The sequence below is a fragment of the Schistocerca cancellata genome, chromosome 1 (assembly GCF_023864275.1).
Source record: "Schistocerca cancellata isolate TAMUIC-IGC-003103 chromosome 1, iqSchCanc2.1, whole genome shotgun sequence".
Lineage (NCBI taxonomy): Eukaryota > Metazoa > Arthropoda > Insecta > Orthoptera > Acrididae > Schistocerca > Schistocerca cancellata.
In genome coordinates, this window is record NC_064626.1 from 1,077,323,432 (window position 1) to 1,077,329,327 (window position 5,896).

The 5,896-nt window shown below is 42.0% G+C and overlaps 1 non-coding gene across 1 annotated transcript; it reads right to left on the reverse strand.

Annotated features, from left to right (window-relative positions):
- Positions 1-675: 675 nt before the first annotated feature.
- Trnas-uga (transfer RNA serine (anticodon UGA)) lies at positions 676-749 on the reverse strand. Its single transcript has one exon. It is a non-coding gene; the product is annotated as a tRNA-Ser (tRNA).
- Positions 750-5,896: the final 5,147 nt, after the last annotated feature.

Sequence of the window (5,896 nt, forward strand, 5' to 3'; positions counted from 1 at the left end):
ATTAACTTTTACTTATAGTGTAGGAAAATCTGCATAAATTTTATAACAGATAATTTTATTGCCACTTGCAATTATGTATTGGCGATTTACGCAGCGCCACGGCAGTTACACCATCTAGCGTCATCAAATTCTATCCGCCTACCGTATCACTCGGCTGTAGGCAGCATACATGCTGGGCCATAAAGTTATTTGCTGTGTGGACTAGTAGATTTTATATTTCTTTCGAAGTTAACTGACAGTTTTGTCATAGTTGTTTATTCATTCAGTGCTAAATGGTGGTTTTTTAATGTCTTTGTCGTTCAGTCATGTTTTAGCACATGTCCTCTTTTCAGGCACTTGTTGAAATTTACAAATTTCTAAAAGAAAAGAAAATTCTGTGACCAATTTTCCACCACGTCACCTGACGATGCACAGAGCCCGAAACCCAAATGAATAATAAATGGGTCCAGAAACATCCTATGACTATTATTTTGCGACCAACCAGCTATTTTGAAGCCATTTTCACCAATGTGATTATAATTATGTACTAAGATGGTATCTGTCCTTTCGGACATGTCAGAAGGAACAGATACCATCGGTGACCATGCAGCTCGTTAGAATGAAATTACAATGAAATGAACACCCTTAGCTGCTTAGAGGCGTTAACAAACGTCAACGGGGACAGATGAAAATGTGTGCCCCGACCGGGACTCGAACCCGGGATCTCCTGCTTTCATGGCAGACGCTCTATCCACCTGAGCCACCAAGGACACAGAGAATAGCGCGACTGCAAGGATTTATTTCTGGCACGCCTCCCGCGAAACCCACATTCTCAAGGTATTGTCCCGCACTGCATTCGTAGTGCCCCTGCCCATTATACTCTTTCGGACATGTCCGAAAGGACAGATATCATCTTAGTATATATGTACAGTTAAGGCTCACCGGCCACTTGACCATCTTCTTCTTCTGTGCGAATGCACAAATAGTGCCCGAACTCTTACGGGAATCGGCAACGCGCCGCGGGTAATGAGTGCAGTCGTGCTATCTTCTGTGCCCTCGGTGGCGCAGATGGATAGAGCGTCTGCCATGTAAACAGGAGATCCCGGGTTCGAGTCTCAGTCGGGGCACACATTTTCATCTGTCCCCGTTGACGTATGTCAACGCCTGTAAGCCGCTAAGGGTGTTCATCTCATTTTAATTTAAATGTGATTATAATTGCCGCACGCCGACTTTCAGTCACGTCTACGATTCCCACACCATAACAGCTAAACGATCATGTTCGACACTGTTGGAGGTACACTCATATAGCGAGAGAATGGGACACGTAATCCACCCAGAAACATTTTCGGACACTGTACTCCTTTTCCATGTTCACCCTTTCAGAGGTTCATTGGTCTCTGACTTTTCGAATGACAGTGGACGACGACAACGGACGGTGCAAGTGATGGAGCTCTTGGAACGAGAGACTATTCCCATCGAGCACGTGTGGGACCCATTGGGGTTACGTATTTCAGCACGTCGACATGCACCAACGACCATCCAGCCGTTGTCACTGGTGGAGGAATGGAACGCCCTAACACAGGAACTACTTACCAACCTCGTGACCAACATGGGAACACGTTTAAGGGCGTGCGTTGCCGTCTGTGGTGATCACACACCCATTAAGAACCATGTACCGTCTTTTGTAATGTCCTGGGGGCCTTCACAAATCGTGATGATTTCAATATACGAGGTGCGACAATAAAGTAATGAGACTGATGCGGAAAAAAATGTTGCTTACCGTTTTAGTCAAGTTTAGTGTTGTCTCCTTCAAAGTAGTTCTCTTCTGATTGCACACACTGTTTCCACCGCTTCTGCCTTTGATGGTAACATTTCTGGAACTCATCTTCTGTAATATCCTCCAATACCCTCGTCACAGCTTTTTGGACATCTAGTGTTGTTTCAAAATGGTGTCCCTTGACTGCCGTTTTGACTCTTTGAAATAGAAAAAAGTCACACAGAGCGATATCTGGTGAATAAAGTGGCTGTGGTAGTACTGAAATTTGTTTTGAGGTTAAAAATTGCTGTACTGACGAAGCATTATGGGATGGCGCATTGTCGTGATGCAGAATCCAATTATCAGCAATGTTGGCACAGACACGAAGAACTCTTTTACGAAGTCTTTCTAAAATTTCTTTTTAGTAATATTGGTTAACTGTTTGTCTAGGAGATACCCACTCTTTATGAACAATTTCCTTGAATCAAAGAAGCACACAAGCATGCTTTTTTCTTTTGACTTTGACATGCGAGCTTTTTTTGGTCTGGGTGATCCCTTTGAGCACCATTGCGAACTTTGGCGTTTTGTCTCTGGATCGTACTGAAAAAACCAACTTTCATCACCAGTGATAACACGACTCAATAATTCTAGATTGATTTCCGTTTGCTCTAACAGATCGGCTGACACATTTTTCCGTGTTTCTCGCTGTTGTTGTTTGAGATTTGTGGAGACCATTTTTGCACAAATCTTTCTCATACCAAGATCTTCAGTTATTATTAAACGAACCATTTCTCAATTGATGTTCAGTTCTTCTGCAATCATTTAACGGATCGTACGAGTTTACGCACCCTGGCCAAGTAGACATCCGTCCGTGAGGTTGATGGTCCTCCACTGTGGTCTCCACCTTCAACATTCGTTCTGCCTTCACTAAACATTTTATGCCAACGAAAATCTTGAGCTCTTGACATAACCTCCTCTCCAAAAGCCTTCTGAAGCTTACCATAAGTTGTCGCGTTTTCGCCCAGTTTACCGCAAAAAGAAAAGGTATACCGTTGCGCAATATTATGCAGTTCCATTTCCGTGACGAGAGACAAAAGCATGTGTTAACTTATTACAGCACAACTCACGACTGAGCAGTTGCATCGATGTGCTGCTTGGACTAGAAGCAGCTTATAGACCAAGGTCAAAGATATTGTGCCTACACAAGCCGGCAGGGTTGCCACATCTTGCAAAGAAAATCAGTCTCATTACTTTATTGTCGCACCTTGTAGTTATTGTCTTTGAATAAAAGTTTCATTTCTGTTCGTCTCATTGTGTGTTTCTGTCAGTTACCTTCTGTATTACACTGTAGCAGTTCTTCCTGTATGTGGTCCATGTTTGATCGAGCTATGTTACATGGCAGTGACACATCATGGGAAGTTACTTTCCCCCTTAAGTCTTGCACAACAGTGTCGTTATGTTGCCATTAGACTTGCACAACAGTGTCGTTTTGTTGCCATTAGACTAACGCATGTTTCTGTGACTAATTTTCGTCTGCTAATGCTGGAGACATCCTTAGAGGCTACAAAGACTTGCTTAGTTGCTGACCATCTAACGAGACGAAATGTTAGGCACAGAGGCAGGCATTCGATCGCGACCTAATTGTGTGACTAAAATAACGAAGGATGTAAATATAGGTCGTGTAAGCCTGCTTTGTGTGATTCATGAAAAGAATTGGAACCCCGAATTTGTTGCGATATTTTTCATACCAGGAATGGAGCTATGTATTCTCAATGCTGAATGGCGAAAACGTGTGTTATTACTACCAGCTTTCTGCAACGATTGTCCATCAACAACTTAATTTCACATGATGTCACAAAACTTACGAAACTCACTCAAAAAATCGCTTATTAATTAGTCAATTTACGTCCACTTATTCAATTTACACATGTCCAGCTGTAACGTCCACGTATTGTTTATGATAAACAATTTTTTTTTTCATTATACCTCCCACTAATGTCACGTAAGATTTTCATGAAAAAATGCAACGCTTACAAGCACTCATAAACAGAAAATTACTTGTACCACGATGTCAAGAATGTGGAATGGCAATACGTATTTTGAGTTCTGTTTAGTTGACCTGTATCCATATTTCACACCTGTAACTCACTGCATTCTGTTCTCAAGAGATCAATCCATTAATCTTGGCGTCTTCTTTCACAGGGAATTTGCGAAGTCAATACTGGCTATGAAAGAACGCCCCCAAACCTGTATGCAACTGTGCCACTGCCACATGTACTGAGGAGATGAAGTTTGGGGGAACAGGAAGTCAATTATGATTAAGATGCCAAAAAGCAAACGTGCCACGAGAATTTTCCGTGAGTGGTGTGCAGCTGTCTCCAACTTTCTTTCCCTTGGTTCGCAATTTCAGATTAGCCTGGGCAGTAAAGGGGGTTGGGCGAAAGTGATAGAGTTTCTCCTTCCTTCTTCCAATGCGGCACGGAACGCGCTGGCTGCGTGCCACGAAATATCGAAATAAGCTGCGGGAAATATTATCCGATTTTAATGGAGCTCTCTCTTCACTGTCACTAGTTATAAAAGAAAGAGCGTTGGTTTTTTTTTCTCATGAAAGGCGAAGTCTTTTCCGTTCCAAATGAATTATTTCTATCTACACACGGCTATCAATATAATGAAATATTTTTATGTGAAACACAGTATTTTTGTAAGGTGATAACATTGTTCACTTTTGTGCTGCGCTTGTCACTATAGTGGAGGGAGTTAGAATTCAGTGCGACCTACTAACTCCCTAATGGCCTGAGAGGTCTGAGGATAACTGGGGGCCATTGAATTGAACCAAGCCATTCATCAAATGAACGCTCCATACCACATATACGACTCAATTGTCCTTGGTGGGACCACCAAGCTACTCCGATTTTCAAAGTTCTCTTTCCATGTCTATATTTTACGTTTGCTGGCTTCGCGCCACTTATGTATTGACAGTTCGGAATAAAGAATACAACCTTACACGTCGAGGTCATCGTTAGTAGTTCCAAATTAACCAAATGTCCGAATTCCTTGGTTGAGAGAAGGAGAGGAGACATGAAGACTTAACTCACTTATATTGCAGGAATCGTGCGAACTGGATTCGACAATATCACGCGTTTTTGAGAGTTGGAAGTAGGTTTAGGCGACTCCTCTGGATGTGATATACGTCTCGGCAGTTTTGCAGATGAATCTACGAGAAATCGAATTAACACCGAAGTAATAATTTAAAAGCTGCTTGCTGTAAATACAGCATATGACGGCTCGACTAAAAACCTATTTAAGTTTCCTATTGTAATACTCTGTACACAATTACTCTGTGAGTACAAGCAGTTTCATTTATAAACGAGAAATATTAAACGTTCGTGACTCAAAGTAGCCATCTGCACATCATTGGCCAATGTTGTCTTATGGCGAATATACTGAATAGTGTCTCATGTTTCTTTTCGCGAGGAAGTTTTGTGCAGGAGGTGCACTGAATAACAGATGTCTCACTCTGCCGAGGAAATTTTGCGTTTCTTTACTTTTATAATCATAATCACGTTCACTGTGTAATTCATGCATTCAGATTCTAATAGGGAGCGCTGCCTAGCGCTTTATCTCATCGTTTCCGTTCTTTACATTCTTTGGTAATTTTGTAACAGTAAACTCTTTCAAAGACAGACTGATCTGTCACTACACTTCGCTTATCAACCTAATAGCGTGCTGGTTCTCTTTTGGCGCATAGAACAGTTTATGATGATCATAGCAGAAATCCTACAAATATGACAAATATGCAAACCGTCACATGAGGTTGACGTCACGAAGCATCCATGCACACATCAAGAAATGACTGTGGATTTGTAACAGTGCAGTGTACATGTGCTAACTTAGTTATATTGCCTGGTACTACAAAAGTAACTATTGCACTCTGATTACGTCTAGGTCTACATCTACGTCTACATCGATACTCTGCAAGCCACCTGACGGTGTGTGGCGGAGGGTACCTTGAGTACCTCTATCGGTTCTCCCTTCTATTCCAGTCTCGTATTGTTCGTGGAAAGAAAGATTGTCGGTGTGCCTCTGTGTGGGCTCTAATCTCTCTGATTTTACCTCGTGGTCTCTTCGCGAGATATACGTAGAAGGGAGCAATATACTGCT